The sequence below is a fragment of the Sciurus carolinensis genome, chromosome 3 (genome assembly GCF_902686445.1).
Source record: "Sciurus carolinensis chromosome 3, mSciCar1.2, whole genome shotgun sequence".
Taxonomy (NCBI): Eukaryota; Metazoa; Chordata; class Mammalia; order Rodentia; family Sciuridae; genus Sciurus; species Sciurus carolinensis.
Window position 1 is genome coordinate 109,658,328 of NC_062215.1, and position 23,868 is coordinate 109,682,195.

The 23,868-nt window shown below is 41.9% G+C and overlaps 1 protein-coding gene across 11 annotated transcripts in view; it reads left to right on the forward strand.

Moving 5' to 3' along the window:
• Window positions 1-719: 719 nt before the first annotated feature.
• Tanc1 (tetratricopeptide repeat, ankyrin repeat and coiled-coil containing 1) overlaps window positions 720-23,868 on the forward strand; it is a 225,201-nt gene continuing 202,052 nt past the window's right edge. For 6 of the 11 annotated variants that reach the window (XM_047543756.1, XM_047543755.1, XM_047543758.1 and 3 more), the window contains exon 1: window positions 768-936. The gene's annotated coding sequence lies outside the window, so the exon portion shown is untranslated. Of the gene's footprint in view, window positions 937-23,868 lie in introns of all 11 variants that reach the window. The other 5 variants (XM_047543763.1, XM_047543762.1, XM_047543766.1 and 2 more) reach the window with 3 other exon arrangements.

Sequence of the window (23,868 nt, forward strand, 5' to 3'; positions counted from 1 at the left end):
ATTTACTGCCACCATCCGACATAATAATAGCATCATTGTCTGTTCTCTCCCTCCATGTCCCCCTCCTCCCCCCCCCCGACTTCACGAAGATGGTCCTTGGTGGACATAGGACAGACAGCACAGGTCAGTGAGGGGAGGTCGAAGGAGGGCTGCAGACTCCGCTCCCGGGTCGTCCGGGCAATAACTGATCCCTGAACTTCCCTAATTCGCTTTTGGGAAAGAAAAAGACGCGGTTGGAGAGATGCATTTTTATACTTTCCTTTCTCTTAGCTCATTTTGGCCCCAGAAAATGTGTGTTGTGTGTATGTATAGTTAAGTGAGGGAGAGAAAAATCCAAGAAAGCCCACAGGCCAACCTAAGGCATTCAGGAAACTTCAGATCGGTTAATTGCTCCCATATGTCCTCCTCGCTGTTTTCAAAAAGCAGCGAAGAGGGAAGGCCGGGTCACTTTATTGATTTTTAAAAGGCTACAAAAAAGACGATCATCCATCTAGTCCGGTCCTAGAAGGGCCCTGGCACATACCCAGGGGACCAGCCTCTTCAAGGGAAGCTAAGCGGCCGCCTGCAGGGACCAGGCCCTAAGAGGACCAGCCCAGAGGCGCAACGCCGCGCCCCACGGGAAGTTCGCGCGCCTAGCCCCAGCGGGTCCCTGGAGCGGCCGCAGCTCCAGCGGGGAGGGGCACGGGAGGCGCGGCCCGGGCGGGCGCGCGAGAGGAAGGTGCCTTCGGGAACACGCGCAAGGGCGGGGATTCGCGCTGCCAATGAGGCCCCGGTGTGGGCCGAGCGAGGCAGGGGGACTGGCTGGAGCCCAGCCTTCACTGTGGCAGCTGCGGGAGCTGGAGGAGAGGCAGCCGCGAAGCGCCGAGCCGGCCACGCCCGGAGGCCTGGCTCTGGGGGTGGGGAGCCACGCCGAAGAGCTGGAAACTTTCCCGGCAGGTAACTCCCGTTTCCCGGGCGCCTCCACAGGCCTCTGTGCGTCCGGGGCAGGGCCAGCTGCCGCGGACAGAGAGTGGAGGAGAGGGTCTTGGAGAGGGGGAGAGGGTGATGAGGAGAGTGTAAAGGCGTGTGAGAAAGTTTCTGGAGCGCCCCCTCCTCTGGCGGGCACAGCCGGGAGCTTTCCGGGGATAGGCACAGACATGTTGGGCTCCCGGCCTTGGTCTCGGCGCCTCTGGGGAGTCGGCGTCTACCCTGCGCAGTTTCCTCCGCTCTGGACCGAGCGGGTCACCGCGGACCTGGGGCTGGGGGGAACCGGGAACACCCAGGACACGCTCGATTTTCCGGACCACCCCGGCCTGCGCGCCTGCTAGTCCCCCTTCCCGCCTCCTCCGTAGTCCCGAGCTTGGCAGGGGCCTGAGCTGCGCCTGGGTACCTGGGGCGGGGAGGCAGGGGCGAGGCACGCCTGGCACCGCGGGGTGGGAATAGTCGGGGGGCGTGAGTCTGGAAGTTGCGGAGTGAACTTAAGCCGAGGGAATCGTACTGCCTCACTCTGGACTTTAAGTCTAGTCTTCGTTTCCGAGAACACCGCGATCAACATATCCACGCTCTTTTCTCAGTGGGGGGGGGGGCGGTGAGTTAGGATTAGACCTTAACGGTATTTATTTTATTGGGGGGAGCCGAGAAAGATGAAGATTGCGTCAACATTGAGCCCCCTTATTTGGAATGCAGGTGGTCACTTTGGGGAGATTTAATCAGGGCGCAGGGTCTTTCTGGAGGACTTTGGGGTGCGGGCGCAGCGCTAAGGGTGTGAGGGACTCCCCGCTTTGGCGCGGCGGCTTTCCGGAACGGCTGGCGGGGAAGGAAGCCCTAGGCATTGTGTGGCATGTTTGTAGACAGAAAGATCTCTGGACTGGCGTTTTCAAAACTTAACTTATTGTGTAAGGCTCCGGGAGGAAATGCGGCGGTGGCCTGGTAGAAATGCGGCGCCGAGGCCGAGCGGCAGAGGACGCCGGGTTGGCCACGTTCTTCTACGAGCTGGGTCGACGTGCTCTTGGCAGCCTCAGATCCCGGTGTCTTCAGTGATGGGACTCGTCGCAGCGCTATTTTCTGCTATAGTCAACTTGGGGAGGTGAGGAGGGCACCTTCATCTTGAACTTGACCCCAGGAGTAGTATCGTCTGGGGTAAAGGTAAAAGGTAAATTGAATCTTAATATGAGAAGGAGCTCATACTGGGTGTAGAAAGGAAGCTCCTGGTTCAGATCTGGGAGGAAAGGTCTCAGGACTGCTGAAGTCACTAACTCTGGAAATGCCAGACGCACCAGACTGCAGAAGTTAATATGTTTGGAAGGGGTGGGGGTAGGAGAGGCAAGGAGAAACCTCGTTAGTTGGTGCAGAAGATGGTATTTTTCTGTAGTGCAGCTGAGGCAGTCTGTATCTCTGCTTTCACCAGATCCGCTACCTTCCCTCTACACCTTCCTGGGTCATCTTTATTCCTGCCAGGCTGGCACTCCTGGATGGGGGAGGGGAAGGAGACGAGAGCAGTTGTGAACCTTCTCTGGCCAGCCTGGAGGTATTTCAGATCTGCTACTACGAAGATTCCTGGATTTTAACAGCTGCTTCTTGATTGCTGGGAATGAAAGAATTTATGAGCGACTGAGAGGTGTTCATTATGGTAGTACTCCGAATGTTTTACTCATCTAAGGATCTCACAAGGGACCTTTCAACTACAGTACAGCCAGTTCATACAAAGTTTGTGTCAGCCAGAATACTTGGTGGGTGTCAGTCAAAAAGCATCATAAACATATCTTAGTAGTTTTAAAATGAAAAGTATGCAGGAGGAAAGGAAATATGGTATCTGACATCCTTCAGGACTTCCTCCTAGTGTTGTTTCTGTTACCTGCCAAGTGAACACAGTCCAGGCTTCATTACTTTTTGTAATTTGAGAATAAGGGATGGGAAATAGTGTCATCAATTTTAGTGGAGACCGGAAAATCCAGAAATAAATTTAAGGTCACTTTTCATAGCTGTTTTGCAGTTATGGTGCCACAAACTTAACTTTTGCTGGAGTTTGGAAGCATTGGTTTTCCTGCTTTCTTGGTTTAACCACCAGAATGTCTAAATTATCATAATTCATGTTCATCATGGAGCTAAAACAACTGATTCATAGTCAGCCTTTTTCTGCTTCCCATAACAGCCAAAAGAACTTTTGTCTCTTTAACCACACACACTTTATTTGATGCCATAGTGGGTTTTTGATACTGGCTGATTGGGGGCTGATTTAGAGACAATAGAATTGTCTTTATGAAATTTTCCATTTTTAGGCAATTTCTCTTGAGTTGCTGATTAATTCTTTATCTCCCAGGAAACATTAAAACCAGTGTCCCTGGGTTTGTAGAGCTATAATCCATATTATAATGAGGGCTGCTAGCATGACTGGAGGTTAATGTTATTTCAGTGTTTCCATTAGACATTTCTAACCCAATTGTAAAGATTTTGTTTCAGTGAAGTTCAGAGTAGGATAGAGAGTCTCCTAACCAGAGAAATGACTCTAGGAAAATTGGAAATTACAGGAATAAATTTACAGAAACAAAAAAGGCGGAGTGCATTCACACACACACACACACACACACACACACACACACGGGGTTTTGAACCCAGAGGCACTCTACCACTGAGCCACATCCCCAGTCCTTTTAATTTTGAGACAGAATGTTGCTGAGACTGGAGTTAAACTTCAACCCATGCTTCCCAGTAACTGGGATTATAGGAATACTGCTACTGTGCCTGACTAAACTGTCTTTTAAATGCATTTTCATTGGTGGTGAAACTGTACTGCACCCCCACCCCATCTTCAAAAGTTTTTCCATACAGGGCTCTTAAATTTTTCTAGGACTTGGTTTTCTCACCTTTATCATTCCTAAAATGGAATTACTTTATAATCCTAAAGTTCTGTGGCTCTCCAAGAGTTTGAGAAATGTAGGCATTCAGGGATTGTGTTGTAATTAGGATAGTGCTAGGGTTTATGAAGGGCTTTGTTACATATTTTATCCCTGAACATTTAGTTGAATAAGCCAAGGCCCAGAAGTTAGGATAGTATCATCTATGAATCGTAGAGTTGAACTTGAACCTAAGTCTTCTAACTCTCCCTGCTCCCTTCTCTATACTTTTTTTTTATTCACAGAGGTCACCTATGAGTTGGCTAAAATCTGACAGACTAATGTTGACATGTGGCAGTTTCTCACAGTATTTCATTTATGGGTTATTTTGGTTTTAGAACCCTAGGGTTAACATCTATGCTTTGATGTCAGGGATTAAAACAGTTCACTAATAATGGTAATAAAACTTTCTCCCTAGGAGAGTTTCAGAAAGTCACATACCTCCGGCTAATCATTTGTTTATTTTCAACTTCTTTTTTATTAAGTAGGCTTCAGGGTCTAACATGATTTATAATCCAGATGTGTAAGGCAGACAGCATTCTTAAGGAAATCACTTCTCAAATCTACTTCTGTTTAGAAATAAGAAATGAATATATCCCTTGCCTTTCATCTGGTTATCTCTCAGACTGATTATAAAGCCTGAATCAATATTCCTTCTTAGGTGTCATCTTTTGTGGGCTCTTTCTACTGATGAATGGCAAAGTCTGATTTTGCTGCACTCTTTGAGCTAACAGAATCCTTCCTTTATGCTATTATGTTTAGTGGTAAGAAGTAGTAGGTTGCAGGTGACCCATTTCACAATGTCTCTTTGGGGACATATTTGGGAGCACTAAGAGCCCCTATACATTCAGTCTGGAAACTGGTGTGGAACTTGATTCCTTCCTTCCTCCCTTCCTCCTTTGAATCAAACCCAGGGCCTTGTACATGCTAACTAAGCCTGTGTTTTACCTCAGAGCTGCATCCCCAGCTCCCTGGATTTTCTTTAATAGGTTCAAAAATGATATTATGTGTAAAGACAGACTCTTTTCTGTCTGAGCAACATGTCCATCTTAAACTTTTAGAACTTATTCTCAAGAATATCTTTTCAAAATATTGAGCAATAGAGCCACAGCTCCCAAAAGAGGATATGTCCCTTAGAACCCAGCAATTGACTGTGAGGGAGATGTGGCAAATCTGAAGTTGCTGCCACTTTCTTGGGAAATGAGAGAGAAAAGATCATTGTGAAGCAGTATTTGTTAGTGAAGCTCAGAGAAGGTTACCAGTGTACCAGAAGGGGACAAGAGCCACTGAGAGGTAGGATGGCGTTTGGTTTAGCAGGGGAGTGGATTTTGCATGGTAGGGGGAAATGTTGGATGAAAAAGGCTCTTAGAATTCTGTGGAGAGTGAAAGGAGTTCTCTTGGTTTGGTTTGGCTGTTGTTAATGGGCTTGCCCTTCTAGGGTAGGAATTGTCTTTAGGGGCATCTGGGGGTGTGTTGTGATCAAGCATGTTCTGGAAGAAGAGTCCCATAGACAAAATTGTCAAGGACAATAAAAGTGTTGCAGTTAGAGCACAGTCCCTAGATTTTAGCACAGGATTTGCCACTAACATGAGGGAATTTATTAAAAATCTAGCCGTATTTGTAGATAGATATGAACCCAGTGTGTTCTGCTATCTAGTCTAGAGCTACAGTGACTCAGCCCCTTCCCTGCCCCACCCAGCATAGCTAGGGTTACACACCTATTACCTCTGTGGTGGGGATGGGGAAATCTCTTAGAAATCCTTGACTGTAGTCTTTTCACATGAAGATCACTTAAGCAAAATGGGACCCCATAGCATACACCCTGTTGAAGAATTATGAAAAAGATCATAAATATAAGGGTGCATACTATGTATTTGAATAGTTTATAGTACAGTGTATGTTTATGTGATTTTTTTTCCCCTGTCACATGTCATACAGGCATTCCCTATGTACCTTCTTCTTTGGCACTGTTTTATTTTTTATTATTTTGGAAGTGAGTACTAGGGATTGAACCCAGGATGCTTTACCACTGAATGAAATTCTCAACCCTTTAAAGTATTATTTTTTTAAAAATTTTGAGATAAGTTCTCACTGAGTTGTTGAGGATCTTGCTGAGTTGCTGAGATTGGCCTAAACTGGAAATCCTCCTGCCTTAGCCTCCAAGTTGCAGGGATTACAGGGCATATGCCATCACACCTGGCTTCTTTGACACTGTTTTAATGGTGGTTTAGTCAATCTATTATACATGCCATCATAACTTAATTCGACAATCCTTTTTGACATTTAAGTATGTTTGGAAAGAAATCTAGGTTATCAGAGCCATTTGGCTCAGATGTGATTTTTCTCATCATTAAATCACCACTGCCCAGCACAGTGTCCAACTTGCAGGGATATGTGGCTGCTGGAAGTTCCAGAACCTCATGTCATCAAGAAGCTGCCTCTTTATTCTTAGTTCCAATTTGGGAAAACCCTGGAGAGATCGTGGATTGACCTGGTATCAGCCAAAGAAGAGTTACAGTTGGCAGTTCCCATTAGACCCACAAGATGGACTGTGGGGAGACAACATATTCCATAGCTTGTTGATGGAAGAGGGCGCAGAATAAACAGTACTGTCTAGAGCAGTGTCTGTTTCCCAAAGTGGTCATAACAACATATCAACATGCCCAAGGATAAGAACATATCTAATATTCTTGTAATACACATGCCTGTAGTTTTGAGAGTAGTGGATTTGTCCACAGGCTGCAGAACTTTGAATTGCTGTGTTCACAGGGTCCTGTATAAGGGAGTATAGAATTACTGCTAAAAGTGTAAGAGTTGGTCATTATTCCCATGTAGCCCATTAAACTCCCCTCTTACTACCATGCTTTGCTCTAAGTTATTTGAGATTAGTAACATCAATTATTAATGTTTATTGAGTGCTTGCTGATGTGGAATTAGATGTGTGAATTAAAAAAAATCTGTGGAAATGAAATAGTGTAGTTCTTCTCTTGTGGGCCTACATACATGGGGATGGTTGGTTGCCCATAAATCGACATTCTGTGTCCTGGCCGCTTTTGCTTCTTGTGGCTTAAACCAACAACTGTTTATTTGTGTAGGACTCAAATTGGAGCGGGCCTCCCCTGGCCTTCTGCCTGATTCCAGGCTCACTCCTGGCCCTGGCGGTTCATGATTCATTGGGGGGCCATTGCTGTGATAACTTACAGTGCTGCCATAATTCTGCTTCTGATGAGTTTTCAATTGGTCATGACCTTAAGGGTAAGTTGGGTGTGTCCTTGCCCCAGGAGGTCAATCTTGATTAAGCCAAGACAGTTTTCAGAATATCATACCTGTTGCCTGTGATGGGTCAGTGAATAGGTCTGTGGCACCTATTGGGTACTGCCATGATTGAAATACAAGGTAGATTAGCACCAGAGGACAAGTTGCACAGAGTACAAGGACTGAAGATGCCTAAGACCACAATTTCTTTTTCTTAGTCACTGAATTAACCAATCCTAGAACCACCATGACTCAGGACCTCTGTGAGAAGAAATATTTTCATTATTTAAGACAATGATCTCTAAAGTGAAATGTGCCAGATCATCCAATATGGGAGGGAAGAAAATATTAGAACTTTTTCTAGAAAAAAATTAAGCTTTACTAATATTTATATGTGGGTTGATACTGATTGCTTCCTATCACTTAGGTTATACGAGGTCACCTGAGGGAAGACTGGGCACTTCACAACCTGGCGAAGTTGACATGGTACCCTCATTCTTATTCTTGCCTTGGGTAAACTCTGTACTTTTAAATGGATTTATGGGTTATATTTTCTGGTTTTAATTAAACTGAACCTCACGAAATGGGCAAGTGGCTTAAAAGATTCTGGCAAAGAAATTGTACAGGAATGAAAACAGTGTATAGTAATGATATACTTGATAGCATATATGTAATTGGAGTATATAGAAACACAAAAATGTCTTATAAGATTAAAAATGACTTTTAAATACAATTTGACAAGAAGTTGCCACAAAAATTGTTAATGGGATGACCCTCTCTTGGGACTCCTCCCCTTTGAGAGCTCTGCTTTCTATTACTCTAATAAACTGTTACTTTTCTCTCAAAAAAATTGTATGTAGATTTATATTAATAATAAAAATGAAATAAAATATGGTTTGAATCTCATCCTTTAAAAAATGTTTAATGGATGTATAATGTGTACACATCTAATTCATAACTCTAGCATTTTAATAATATATGTTACATATAATTTATAATGTGTTTGGAGCATTTTTTTTTTTTTCCCTGATAGGCCTGCCTGATAAAAAACGTTGAGACTACCATTTAAGTCACTTTTAGTCAGACTTTTTTGTTATTGTAGTTGCTGTTACTTGCAACTGAAAGTACCACAGCTAATAGAAGGGACCCATGAGAACAAGGGCTGTCCCTCACTTTACTCTTTTTTGGTGCTGGGGATAGAAAAATCCTGGTGCTGGAATTTTTTTGGTGCTTAACCACTGAGCCACATTCCCAGCCCTTTTTATTTATTTATTTATTTAGAGAAAGTCTCACTAACTTGTTTAGGGCCTTGCTAAGTTGCCGAGGTTGGCTTTGAACTCCCAATCCTCCTGCCTCAGCCTCCTGAGCTGCTGGGATTACAGGTGTGTGCCACCATGCCCAGCTGGCTTCCTTTACTTTTTTTTTTTTTTTGGCGGTACTGGGGATCGGACTCGGCCTTGTGCTTGCGAGGCAAGCACTCTACCAGCTGAGCTATCTCCCCAGCCCCCTTTACTCTTAAGTGGCAAGATTCTCTGTGATGTGGAACCTGACTTTCAGTTTTGCCTCTGATGAGACTCTTTTTCCTCCTCCCACTACCAATGCTGAAATTTTCATCCTCCTTCAAGGCTTAGCTCAAATATTCCTTTCCCATGAACATCTCTCTGATTTCTGCCTTCCACATTTTCCCCCCCGTACTGGGGATTGAACCCTGGGGTGCTTTACCTCAGAGCTACATTTCCAGCCCTTTTAAAAAAATATATTTTATTTATTTATTTCATTTTAAGACAGAGTCTTGCCTAGTTGCTGAGGCTGGCCTTGCACTTGTGATCCTCCTGCTTTAGCCTCCTAAGTTTCTGGAATTAGAGGTGTGTGCCACCATACCCACCAACCCACAGTTCTTAAACATCATTCTGTGTTAGTTAATCTGGGTTATTCTCTCACTTCCAGCCCTGGGCAATCTTAGGAAAGCAGAGAGCTCCAAATTCAAACCTAGATCATTTTTATCCTGAAATGTATTTTTTTTCTTTTATAAATTTTAAAGTAGTTAATTGAAAAATAAAAATTGAATATATTCAAGGTATACAATGTTATGGCTTGATGTGTTTTATATATGTGGTACTTGATTACCATAATGAAATTAATTAATGCATCCATACCACCCATACTGTACCTTAGATCTCCATAACTTGTTTATCTTAAACTGGAAGTTTATACCTTTGAGCACCATCTTCCAGTTCCCCCATTCTCCATTCCCTGGCAACTACTATCCTAATCTCTGTTTTTATTAATTTATCTTAATGTTTTAGTTGTAGAGGGACACAATATCTTTATTTATTTATTTTATGCAGTGCTGAGGATCAAACCCAGTGCCTCACACATGCTAGGCAAGTCCTCTACCACTGAGCTACACCACCACCCCAAATAATGTCTTTTAAAGATTCTACACATAAACAAGATAATGGTGGTAGTTGTCTTTCTGTGTCTGGCTTACTTCACTTATTTAGGACCTGTTCTCCAGGTTCATCCATGTTGTCCAAATGACAGGATTTATTTTTTAATGGCAAAATAATATTCCACTGTATATATGTGCACAGTTTTATTTATCCCCTTGTCCATGGACATTTAGGTTGATTCTATATCTTGACTGTGGTGAATACTGCCACAGTGAACATAGGGGTACAGATATCTCTTCAAGATACTGATCTTCTTTCCTATGGCTCTATACCTACAAATGAGATTGCTGGGTCATATGGTAGTTTATTTTTAATTTTTTGAGGAACTTCTATACCATTTCCCATAATGGTTTATTAATTTACACCATTAGTATACAAGAGTTCCTTTTTCTCCATACCCTTGCCAACCAACACTCATTATCTCTTGTCTTCGTCATAAGAACCATTCTAACGTGTGAGGCACTGTCTCATTGTGATTTCGGTTTGCTGGAACTGTTCCTCATGCTTTCACATGTGCTTACAGTTAGCATTTGCCCTTCTTTCACATGGGTACACTGACATGAGTGACAGTGGGAAGCTCCCTGGGATGATGATGCAAAAACATTACTGGAGAGCTGGGCACAGTGGAGTACACCTGTAATCCCAAGAACTCAGGAGGCTGAGGTAGGAGGATTGCAAGTTCAAGGCCAGCCTCAGCACTTCAGCAAGGCTCTAAGCAACTCAGTGAGACCCTGTCTCAAATAAAAATAAAAAGGGCTGTGGATGTGTCTCAGTGGTTAAGGGCCTCTGAACTCAATTTGCAGTACAAAATAAAAGACAAAGTAAACCACATTATTGGATAATCCTAAGCAGGTGAAGGGAGTTCAAAGGAGAGTCTTCTTTCCTTTGAGAGGATCAGGAAGGGCCTGACAGATGAGATGTATGACCATCTAAATGCCTATTAATAGATAGCTGTCTGTAAGTACCACCTCAAGGAGAGTCATGGGAGATGCTCCTATGATATTGGCCTGATCATCCCTGTTGGGAATGATGGACTCCACATTGCTCAGCTGAATTGAGTTATCTGTGCTATTATTCCCTCCATGTAAGGACTCATTAAGGGTTGACAAGTTGTCAGCTTTCACGTTGAGCCACATTAGATACTATATGCTGCCATGATGGAAAACAGACGTCTCTCCGGAGTTTTGAGAGTCAAATGACAGAATATATATGAAAATGCTTTGAACATTGGAAATTGCCTCCCATAGGCAAGGGAGACATCAAATTTGATTGTTTCCCTGTAACCATGAAACAATCTATCTCATATTTCTTTGTTAGCCATTTTTGTTTTCTTTTGAGTGCATTTCCAAAGATTTTTAAAAGCACTGGGTCTCTTAAATGGAATAGAGTACAGTTTTCTCAGATGAACTAGAGATATTGAAAGTTGTTATGAAACTTAGCCATGGACTGAGTACAATTTATGATAAAGCAAATCTCTTGGAATCTGGTTGGTCAAGTACCAAAGTACCCATTTGTAAAAATAAGACCACATCTGGGACATAAAGATGGAAATATGGGGGCTTTGAGATAAATTATGGGAAACCTTTAAGTATTACCTGAAAAACTTTCAAAGAGTTTGACTTTCAGTAGTCTTTTTGTTCTTACTGTAAGGCCACTAAATTATTTTGAAGTCTTTGGATACCTTTGAAGAATCTCCACGTAGTTTTGAAAGTGAAAAGTGGTGTGGTTTGACAGGATGAATTTGAAATCTCTTGCTTCATGGATTTACAGAGTGTATTTGAATAAGTAAAAATGTTAACTTCATTGAGGGCAAGTTTGCAGTGGATATTCATATTATGGAAAGAGAGTGACTTATAAATTAAACATTAAGAGTAAGCATAATTATAGATGCAAAAGATACTCACTATTTCTATAGTGAGTAGCTCCAAAATATTGCATATAGATTCAGTTTTTATCTGAGTTCTCAAATCTTGTATATGACTTAAGAGAACCTTACCTCAGGGTAATTTATGTATGTACAGCCTCAATTCCCAAAGTGGGTTCCCTGTGAAATTGGTTATTAGGAAATTAATAGGAATTATACAGGGAAAAAAAGGTCCTACCATCCATTAAGTGGAAAAATCTGTGTTACCAAAGTAAATCAGTTATTTTTGCTTTTAACTGCAGGACTTTTGAGCACTCTTAAATCTAATGTTCGATTCTGAATCTGAATCCTCTTGAAGGAAAATAGAATGTTGAGTATTTCCCAAATGGCATGGAACTGTAGAAATTATTATTATTATTATTATTATTATTATTATTATTATTATTATTTGCGGTGTTGGGGAATTGAACCCAGGGCCTTGTGCTTGCAAGGCAAGCACTCTACCAACTGAGCTATCTCCCAGCCCTAAAAATTATTTTTTGCAAAGCATCTTTTGGCCAGAACAAGGATTGCTGAGTTGTTTAATTTGTGGAGATGATGATGATGATCATCATCCTCTTGTGATACTGGAGATTGAACCCAGGGGTGCTGTACCACTGAGGTATATCCCCAGGCTTTTTTATTTTTCATTTTGATGCAGGGTCTCACCAAGTTGCCCAGGCTCTTCTTGAATTTGGGATTCTCCTGCTTCAGCCTCCCCAGTCCCTGAGATTACAGGTGTGTGCCATCACGTCCCACCTTTGTGGACTATGTTAAAGCAAATACTGGATGTGTAATTTTGCATAACTTTAGTGTGTATTTCTTTTTTGCAGTATTGGGGATTAAACCAAGGCCTGTGTATGCTAAGCGAGCACTCTACCACTAAGCTATATCCCCAACCTTGCAATAATTTCTTAATGTTATCTAATTGTCCCCAAAATGTCATGTGTTACTATTTTTGTTTTTTGGAACCAAGATTCAGTGAAGGTTCACATATTGCATTGTGGGTTGTTGTTGTTTTTTGTCCCTTTATTTTAGTCTTTTTAAATGCAGAAAAATACTATTTTACCACTTCCCTTCCTCCCTCTGACTTTTAGAAAAGAACTTGTAGAACGTCCCATATTCTGAATTTGTTTCCTAGGTGTTTTTTACCTTGTGCCTTTGTTCCTTATGTTTCCCATAAACAGGTAAGTTGGAGCTTAGGTTTAAAACTTGGTTAGATTCAGGTGAAATATTTTTGGCACAATAGGTCCTAGACTGTGCTTTTTTTTTTTTTTTCTTCACTTCTTTTTACCCCTGTGACTTGAACAGGCATTTTGTTCAGCAATTCATAAGTAGCTTTATTTTTTTAAAGTAAGAAGTAACAATTAACATGTTATTATATGGGACTGAGGCTGTAACTCAGTAGTAGAGTTCTTGCCTAGCATGCATGAGGCCCTGGGTTCGATTCCCCCAAATGCAAAAAGAAAACAAAGAAGCAATGGTAAACTAAGCATGGTAGAGCACCTGTAATCCCAGGAGGGCTGAGATAGGAGAGTCTTGAGGTTGAGGCCAGCCTGGGCAATTTAGTAAGAAACTTGTCTCAAAAAACAAACAAATAAACAAAAACAAAAAAACCCCCACACAACCCCAAACAAACAAACAAACAAAAAACCTAACAGGTTTGAATTTGTTTGGAAATGTATTTTAGTAGTATATCAAGGGGATGCAATTTGAATTTATTCCAGGTCAGGTACGGTTGGAAAGGTATTCTCAATAGTTGGCCTGGTTAAATGGATATAAATTTTTAGTTTATTATATCTTAAGACTGTAAGCCTTGTGTCTCTTGGGAAAATAACTTAGGTGTTAAACTTTATTTTTGTGTGTGTGTGTGTGTGTGTGTGTGTGTGCTGGGGATCGAACCCAGGGCTTTGTGCTTGCAAGGCAAGCACTCTACCGACTGAGCCATCTCCCCAGCCCAGGTGTTAAACTTTTGATGGTTGAATTTTATTCAGAATGACAGGGTAACTGAGTTGTAATGGCAAAATACTATCCTATAAAGTCTTATTTTTGAATATAATAATTTAGGAATGTGCAGTAATTTTACCTGTATTGGATAAGTTTTTAACAAAATATCTTTCTGATGATGCTTATGCTAATCTAAGGACATAAATTTAAATACACCCCCAGGGTGGTGAGTTTATGTACTTGTTGTCTTAGAACTCAGAACATGTAAATAAAAGTTCCTATTATTGCTTACTTCACTAACTTAATTTGCTATGTTAAGTTTGTTCCCTTGATAACCTTCCAACTGCTTGCTGTAATGTCGGGGAAAAATAAAACTTAAGGAATTTTGTGTGTGTTAATGAAGAATAGCTTATTATATATAAAGTAGCTTTACATGATGAATGGTAGCTATCATAAGCCCTTTGTAACACATTCTTATGTTTAATCTCTTAGTTGGCAGGGACCTGTTTTATACATTAAAATTTGCCCCGTTGTGAATAATAAGGTGCCTTGTATGGAGTAGGTACTTTGTAACTATAGTAGTATGCTAAAATTATACATAGGCACTCTTTCTCCCTCCCCCCACCTTTTAAAAAATTTTGTTCTAATTTGTTATTCATAACAGAATCCATTTCGACTCATTGTACACAAATGGAGCACAACTTCTCATTCCTCCGGCGGTACACAATGCAGAGTCACACCTTTTGTGCAATCATACATGTACATAGGATAATAATGTCTGTCTCATTCCCCCATCTTTCCCACACCAAATCCCTTCTCTTCCCCTTGCTCCCCTCTGTCCAATCCAAAGTTCCTCCATTCTTCCCTTGCCTCCTCCATCTTTGTTGAGATGTGATCTTGTTTGTTGCCCAGGCTTGCTTTGAACTCCTGGGCTCAAGTGGTCCTCTTTCCTTAGCATTCAAAGTGCTGGGACTACAGAAACGTGCTATCACGCTCAGTGCCATCTCTTTTTAAAACAAATATATGGATGCAGTGAAAAAACTCATGACTGTATGTGTGGTGCACAAATTCCAGGCCTTCCTTGTGCATGCTAGGCAAGTGCCCTACCACTGAGCTATGACTCTAGCCCTGAATTCATGATCTTGGAAGCCTTCTGAACCTTAGTTTTGCCTGTGGCTCTGGCAGTTACTTTCTTGACTTGTTCCTGTGTCTGTAAAATGAGGGCAGTAATTCCTGTTTCCTGGAGTTTGTGCCAAGACCAAAGGTGGGACATTTATGAACTGCTGATCACTGTGCTTGGCTCATAGGTGCCCCAGACAGAGCCTCTTCTCCCTTCTTTTATCTTTTTATTTCAAATTCAACTTTCTGGATCAGTTGATGAAAGGTTTATTTGTTCTGAGTCTTGAAAATTGTTGTTTCAAGATAATCCCTATATCGATTGCTTATATTAAAGCAATTGGATGCCTCAAAAAGTTTTGAATGAACAGGTAGAACAGTTTTAGATAGTGATTTATAGAGAAGGAACTAGAGTACTCAAGAATATTGCTAACAAACTGTCTGGTTTTTATGAAAATCAGTATTTTAAAAATCCATTTAGTTATTCAGACTGTGAGAACCTGAGAAGCTCCTCAGACTTTTAGTAGTATTTTGCTCGAATGTGGTTAGAACAATAAACTTTATTTTATTTAGATGGAGCAAGTCTGTGCACCACACTGAAGTCATATGTGCATGTTTATTATCTTATTTATGGAGCTTGCTCTTGCCAGCCGGGAGAGCAGACTTCCCTAGAGAGGTTCCAGATTAGGGGAAGCGGGGGAATCCTCCTTACTGACTTTGTGCCTTATTTAAAGTCCCACATGAACTGGGGATGTAGCTCAGCCATGAAACACTTGCCTAGCATGTGCAAGGCCCTGGGATTGATCCCCAGTACTGCAAAAACAAACAACAACAATAACAACAAACCCATGTGGCCAGGTGCAATGATGCACACCTGTAATCTCAGCAACTCAGGAGGCCTGCCTTAGCAACTTAGTGAGACCTTGGCTCAAAATAAAAATTTAAAGGACTGGGGATGTAGCTCAGTGGTAAAGTGTACCTGAGTTCAATAACCGGCACCCCCCTCAAAAACAAACAAACAAAAAACCTTCTGAAGGCAGAATTAATATATTCTAAGTTTTGAATAGGAGATGTCAAGGAGCAGTTTGGAGACTGCTTGAACACTGATGGACTTTGCATTCTTGGTGTTTATGGGTAAATCAAATGTTCTATCAGTTGTTCACGGGTCTTGGAGCATTTAGCTTTGGATCTGGCTTGCATGGGGAAAGGTCTCGGCAAGACACGGGGTCACACTGCTTCCTACCCAGGTAGTACCTATTCTCTGAGAATGAGCTTGATTCCCTAAGGACACTCAAGTCCAGCTGCACCTGAGCTTTTTTTTTTTTTTTTTTTTTTCCTTTTTCCCTATTAACAGTTTGTTGTTTTGTTGATCTCTTTCTTTCCAGTATGTTTTGTTTAAGGAAGGTGAACCCCCTCAACTGTGCAACTTCATGTACCAAAAATCAAGCCAGGAGAAATCAAAAGCGTGATTTCCCCCTCTGTCACAGAAAAAGAGATACCATTTCTAGAAGGACAGTGATTGTGTTCCGAGCCAATGGAATTCATAAAGAGATATCACTTTCACAGGGCTTTTTTGCTTCATTAGGAGGAGCCTTATTCAGTTCAACAAATAGAATATCCTTATGAATTTGCAGAGGTTAAAAGTCATCATGAAGGTGGTAACTCTTTGACAAATTAGAAACTATTTTCATTTGTCAAAGGGTGGTGGGAGGCCTTGCATTAATATTCCCTATACATATATATTTTTTTCTTTTCACTATATATATATATGTGTGTGTGTATATATATATGTGTGTGTGTGTGTGTGTGTATATATATATGTATTTATGTGTATATATATATATGTATTTATATATGTGTATATATATATATATATATATATGTATTTTTTTTTCTTTTTCCTGGTACTGGGGATTTAACCCAGGGTTGCTTTACCACTGAGCTATATCCCTAGACCTTTTAAAATTTTCTTTTGAGATGGGGCCTTGCTAAGTGGTTGAGGATGGCCTCAAACTTCCTATCCTCCTGCTTCTGCCTCCCAGGTTGCTGTGACCATAGGCATGCATCACCATGCCCTGCTCAACAAACAGTTTTTTGGTACTGGAGATTTAACCCAGGACACTGAGCTACGTCCCCAGTGCTTTTTAATTTTTTTTTTTTTTAATTTTGAGACAGGGTCTCACTAAGTTCTTTAGGGCCTTGCTAAATTGCTGAGACTGGCTTTGAACTTACAAGCCTCCTGCCTCAGCCTCCTGAGCTGCTGGGATGACAGGTGTGTGCCACTGTGCCCAGCAACAAACACTTTGCTGTCATTGTGCTCTGAAGAGTTTGAGACCCAGTCCTGTGTCTCAGTCTGAGGAGATTAGTGCATACATAGTATTAATGGGAGGTGTTGGGGAGACACATTTGCAGCAGGAGAGAGGAGGAGGAGGAGGAGGAAGAGGAGAAGGAAGAGTTGGTACTGTGGCGGGGAACAGGGGAGGAGGTGAAGAACGTGTAGAACTTTGCCAGGTGGGAAAGAGGGGGAGGAGCTTCCTGATGAAGGGAGCACAGTGAGTAGAGACTGAGAGGCATGACATACGAGTCATATTTGGGGGTTGTTACTAGAACAGACGGTGCCTGGCATTTGGGTACAGTGGCAGGGAGGAGAGAGCCAAAGTGCAGAGGCCTTGCATGCCAGGCTAAGAAGTATGGATTTGCTCCTGTGAGCAAGTGATAGCTGTCAGAGGCTTTTCAGCTGGGAGATGATGTAATCAGATCTTTGTGTTGGAGCAGAGCTTTGGCAGCGGTGGTGTGGAGGAGGCTGGCGTGGGGACAGATGGGCGGCAGGGCTCTCTGTTAGGAGATTTTTTTGAAGTAGGTCAGGTGAGAGATGATATTTAAGCCTGAGTTAGTGGGAAGAAGAGAATTAATGCCTTTTAGTTGAATACCTTTTAGTGTGCATTTAAGGTGCATTAACTTGTGGAATCTTCACAGAAAACTTCATGGGGTGCTGTTGTCATCCTCTTTTGCAGAGAAGGAAATGGGCTCAAAGTAACCTGGCTCAGTCAGGATTTGAACCCAGGTTGATTTTCCTATGCCTCTGTACTTTTAGAACAGTGTGTCAGAAAACATAATTTAAACAAATTGAGGTTTTAGAATCTTTTATTAGCTGTTCATGAACTGGGAAGCATCCAATCTGCAAAATGGACAGGAGATCTGCAGGGCATGGCAGAACAATTCAGTTTTTGTAAAGTAGCTTAAATTGGACAAAGAAACAGCACAATGCAAAAAAGCAGATTGGTTAACATCAGGTTACTTTCCTTATATAAATTAAAGCAGAGGGCATTTCCTTACCATGCTGCTCAGGTTCACTGGTCCCCTTTTGATTGGTTCCTGTGATCAGGTTAGGTTTTGTTTTGGTGACGGGGAACCTTAGCGTGAGTGACTCCATTTTTGAATTGGTCTGATGGGGCCTAGTGCAGGAGCTCAATCTAGATTAATGCTTTCCCAAAATAATTACTTAATAAGGGGGAATGAGGACACAAAGAAAGGGTGCACATGGGAGGTAATTTTTCAGTGAACAGAAGCTTCTTCTAGAATAGAAAAGGAATACTTGGCAGCTGACTGACTGCAGGTAGAGAATTTCTAGACAGGCACCAGGTGTGAATGATGAATGCTCCTTGAAACTAAGTTCTTTCCCAGGAGAGGAGGACCAGTGTGTGGGACTCCCCCTGGGATACCAGTTGGAAATGCCCAGTAGGTGGTTGGAAATTTGGTTCTTGAAGTGGCACTCCCGCTTTCCTGTAGATACTCCTTTAAATGAGGGATTCATCTCTTGGGTAGGCACTTAGGACTTTTGTAGGGATCACATGGGTACCACCCAGGACACTTTAGAGTGCAGGTTTCCAGCCCTGGCCATAGGTGGTGCTCCAGTAGGTCTGGAGTAGGGTCTTGGAATCTATTTTCATCATGCTCCTGGGTTCAGTAAGGGAGGTTGCAGCAGGATCTTATATTTTTCAATGCTTGGTTCCAAATGGCCTATGTTGTCTTAATTTCGCTTCTTTCAGGGAGTTTTTGTTAACTCCTCAAACAAAAGATGTTGATCTCTGGTAAAAAGCAACACCAGAAAATTGCTTGTTTTTAGGAATTTTGCTTGTTTTTTAGGAATTGTGCATATGTGTTGAATTCTGCCAAGGGTGCTTTTTAGTTATTTGAATTAACATTCAAAAGTAGCAGGCCCTCAAAATGAGGGGTTTTTTGTTTTGTTTTGCTTTGTTTTGTTTTGTTTTGTTTTTGCCTTTTAAGTGAACCTTTGGCAAGAGATTTCTAGCAAAATTTGATTCTTGAGTATTTTTCTTGCTTACAAAAAAGGTCTGAGGAAGGAATCTGGGATGTGGAGAGTAAGAAGTTGTTGGTTTGTCTAGTGGCAGGGTGCTTGAATAGCATCATGAGGCCCTGGGTTTGATTCCACACACACACATCACCCTGTTCATTCCTTAGCTCCCTAACCCACACCCAAAAAGTAGACCATTGACTTGTAATTGCCGTGACCACCCTAGACACCTCTCCGCCTTTGTCATGTGTGTTTGGTGAGTGGAGGCTTTGAAACCAGACACACTGGGTTAAGGTTCCATGGAGTCCCTTAGTTGCAGTGTGTTCCTGGGCAGATCACACAACCTCTCTGAGCTTGTTTTTTGGGAATTTGGAATGCATCTACCTCTGAAGGTGGTTTTTAGAGTTGAATGGCATGAAATTGAAATGCATTGACTTGAGCTGGCTTGGCTCCCTTCAGTGTGGGTGCCTGCAGTTGCATCGTTCAGCATAGTAGGCACCTGCTTACCTTCTGGCAGTGCAGTTAGGGCGGGTTGTGTGCATTGCCCCTCACCATTACTACCTCATTCTGCTTTTCCTCCAGGGTCAGGAGGCATTTATCCACTCCTGTGTGCTTGTGGCCCATGATAGTAGATAATGGTTTTTTTGGGTTTTGTTTCAGCTTTTGTATCTTTTTTGTTGGTGCCTGGTTCCCCTTGGGATTACTTTTGCTTCTTTGTCTCTTCAAGCCAGCAAAGTTTGAGTTCACTAACTGCTTTTGCTGTTTCCTTCCTCGTTCATTTTTCTGATGTGGAGAAGGGAGAAGTGCCTTCCTCTTAACTTCCCACCTTGCTAAATGCCATTACTATTTCCTGTCTCAATTTAGAGCTTCTCAGCTCCTGGCTGAGAAGGGCAAGGGACAGGAGAAGTGTTCTTGTTCAGCCATTTAACAGAAGCAAGCTGAGCCCTTCCTCTGAGCCAGGATCCACGCTAAATGCTTATTCTTAAATGGTTTAATTCAGTCCTCATGAACACTGTAAGAGAACAGGCTTTCTCACTTACTGCACCCATTTTGGAGATCAGTTTGCATCATCCCATGGTCTCATAGTAGGTTAACAGGTTACCCAGGAACCTCCCTCTGGGTACCACCTCTTCTGCCCCTCTTTAGTCCATTCCCACCACAGACTTCCCACATTTCCAGGGTGGACTGCTTCTGTCCAGAATTGATCAAATTTTAAATCCTCTAAAGGTCATGGTCCAAAGGTTAGTTGTAGTGAGTGGTATGGAGTTGGGGGGCAGGGAAAGACATTTGGGACATCACTGGATATTCACGGGGAGAGCATGCTGGTGGGATTAAGCAGGACCATTGCAGCAGCTTGAGACTGTGCACACTCTTGCTTTTGGATGGCCCATGAAAGACACTGCCTGCGTGTGCTAAATGCAGATTTGTGGGTGCTGTTTCCAAAATTAATTTGTTTGTAATATCCTTTTTGTTTTTATGCCATTTAGTCCTACATTCTATATTGCTTTTGACTTACTTCCTGGGGGGATTACAGTACCCTTAGATTGTCCATCATAATTATGAAGATGTGTGTTCTTCAGGACTGCATATTTGACCTCCTCACTTAACTCTCAGCATCAAAACATGCATAGGAACATCATAATAGAAAGAGCAGTGATTCTTGAGCAAAGGAGACTTGATTTCAAACTTTAGTTCTCTGCTGATGCTGTTACAGAAGTTTCACAACTTTAGGTCCTCTGCTTTTCATCTGTAAAATGAGGATCTTTGCTTTCAATGAGAAAGAAGGTATGGTATATCTAGAGAACGGTTTGGCACATAGTAGGTATTTGGAAGTTCCCTTCTTGATTCAGTGTGGATTAAATTGTATGACTCTGATGAATGATATGGTTTCCGTTCTGGAGGAACTTAAAATCCAGTGGGCAAGGCTGACACATACAAATTCATCATGAGGAGGTTAACTGCCAAGATCCAGGTGGAGGCGGGAGCAGAACCAAGGATCATTTCCTCTGCCCTGAGGGTTGGGAGAGCTTTTCCTTCTAAGAGGAGGTTATGCCTGAGCCCTCTCTTGGAGGATTGAGTAAGAATTAACCAAATGAGCAAGGTGGGATGGGTTACAGCCAAAGCAACAACATGAGCAATGGGTGGGAGTGTTCGGAGCTTTACCCGACCGGGTTAGCAAATGGAATGCTAGAAGCAGGCGGTCCTGGGAAAAGAGCCTTGACAGCCTGTGGGATGTGGAGTTGCCAGTGGATCAGGCTGAAGAACTTAGACTTGATTCTGCAGGGGATGGAATCAGTGAAGGCTTTTAGTAAGGAAGGGGCCGATCTGCTTCAGCACAGTGATAAGTGAGAATGGGCATGGGTTTAGGAAGGGTGGAAGGGAGGCCAGGGAACCAGTGAGGAGACCCTTTTGTGGATAAGGTGATAACTTGAACTTGGGCAGGAGTGGGAAGGATGGAAAGGAATATGAAATGGCAAAATCAGTAGTGATTGATGGATAAAGAATAGAGGGGCAAGAAGAAGGAGGAGTCTAGAGAACTGCTTCAAAAGTTCTTTGTAAGTAATGGTGGTCTGTGATGCTGAATGGGAAGGAAGAAATTCAGGAGTAGAATTAGAGTCTCTCCTCTAAGAAGATGAGGAGTTGGGGGCATGAGGCATTGAGGTAGCTGTGGGAATCAAGTTACAGTTCAGCAAGTAATTGAACATTATAGGCTTTCAAAGCTCAATGGAAAAAAAAAAAGTCAGGGCTGGAGATCAGAGGGAGTTTATGGATTAAAATGCACTGTCACTGATGAAATGTTAATGATACATGTAAATTTCCAGGAATGATTCAGAAGATGTTGTATGTGCTAGGATAGAAAATCAAAATCAAAATGTAAGGGCCTGGGATAAAAGAAAACTTTGCTTTTTTTTTTTTTTATTGGTTTTTTTTTTTTTTTTTAATGGACTCAAGTCTCACTCATGCTCTGCAAGGACCCTATCACAGAGTTACATCCTCAGTTCTTTTTTTTCATTTTTTTTTCTTTTCTTTTCTTTTTTTTAATTTGAGACAGGGTCTTTATAAGTTCCCTAGGCTGGCCTTGAACTTGTGATCCTTCTTCTTCAGCCTCCTAAGTAGCTGGGATTAGATGTGCCCTCCTGTACCCAGCGGAAATCTTGCAGACTCTTTTGTATTGTATGACCATTCTCCCACATTTGTGCTTTTAAGAGGAATTTTTTGTGTGTTTGTTGGGGGTAGAAAACACTAGAAATGATTAATGTTGTGCATTATCAGGTGAACTGGAAACCAAGTGGTAGAACATAAAAACAACCTGTGTGACAGCACTGTAATGGTATTATGCATAATTCCAAGTTATTTCATGCTCTGACAATAATACCATTCATGGGGGGGAGTTAAGACTTTCCACCTTTCAAATACATTATTTCAGTCAGAATTAATCACGCCTCCATCTGTGCTCTCAAGCAATTAAAATATTTTAAAAATTATAAATGTTAAATGATGCTCCGTAAAGTTTGGAAAAGGAGACAAAAGGATAATATGCATTTAATGCAGCAACCCTGATTTTATTCTCTTCCATTCTTTTTGTATATGTCTTTTTAAAAAAAAAAAATTAGTTGGAATTCCCCAGTTGTTCTGCTTAGTGTTTACATAGCTGCTGTTTCATGGAACTGCCCCATTGCTTCCCCGTGCTTCACTTGTACCTTGTGCTGCGGCTCCAGGAGGAGGAGCAGTGTTAGTTTTTTGCATTGTTGTTCATCTCCTCTTGGGATCAGGATGGCCTGTTTGTCATCAGAATCAGGGCACAGAGAAATTTTTCAGCAAATAATTCTGAAGGAGTAGATAGGTGTCTGTTTGGGATTGCACAACATGTTTGGTGGAGATGGCGGGTGGTCTTTAGCCAAGGGAAGAGATTCGAGTCCAAAGATCTTCCTACGGCCAGAGCAGCTACCTGTAAGCGACCAACCTCAAATGTGAATTCAGTTCTTCTGACCCCAGCCCAGCAGTATTTCCACTGTTCTTGAAATGAGAATTTTCAGTAGGTTTTGCCAGGGAAAGAAATGACTCCATTTCATTTGGAGTAAGTGAACCGGAATTTTGGCCTTTTCCAAATATTTAAGAGCTGTCGCCTGTGTTCTAGGGATGATGAACTGGGTTCATTTGCCAGCAGCACCTTTGACAAGTTGTATTACTACGAGCAAGTTATGTCACATATCTGGGCTTTAGTTTCCTATTTTTTACTTGCATCTAACATGTATTTGGACACTTACATATATAGGGTCATTGTCAAGTTAATTGTTAGTACATATGGAGATTTTAAGGTGGTGCCTAGCACAGGGTGGGAGCTCACTGAATGCCAATATAACTCTTTTTCAGTGGTTGATTAGAAAAAATAATGCCCATGGTGATAAGAGCGATAGGGAAATTAGTACTTGCGTCCAGTGTTTGGAGGACCCCATGGTAACAGTCCTTCTGAAGACAGTTTGTCAGTGTGCTACATATAAACCATTTGATATGAAGCTCCAGTTTTAGAAATCTATGCCAATGAAGTAATTGCACAAGTGCACCAGCTTGTATCACATGGATGTTCATTGACATACAATGAGTGGGGAAAACAAATGTTTACTTCAAAAGGAGCTTGGGGGGAAACTGGTCAGGCATACAATGGAATGTTCTCTTATAACAATTAAATTTTTTTACAGGATCTCTGTACAGGCTGAGAGGGAGCTAAATGCAGTGACATGGAAAGGTGTCTTTCTAGTGTTCAGCTGAAAAACAACCGGCCACAGAATACTATCTACAGGAGTTCTCCCTTATCTGGGGTTTTACTTTCTGCGGTTTCAGTTACTTACCATCAATCACATCTAAAAATTTAGTGTTTGTCTTGATTCTTTCATGAGGGACAGACCACATTATATAACTTTAATTATAATATAATGTTTTATTATACAATTGTTTTATTATGGTTGTTAATCTCTTATTGTGCCTACTTTATCAATTAAACTTCAT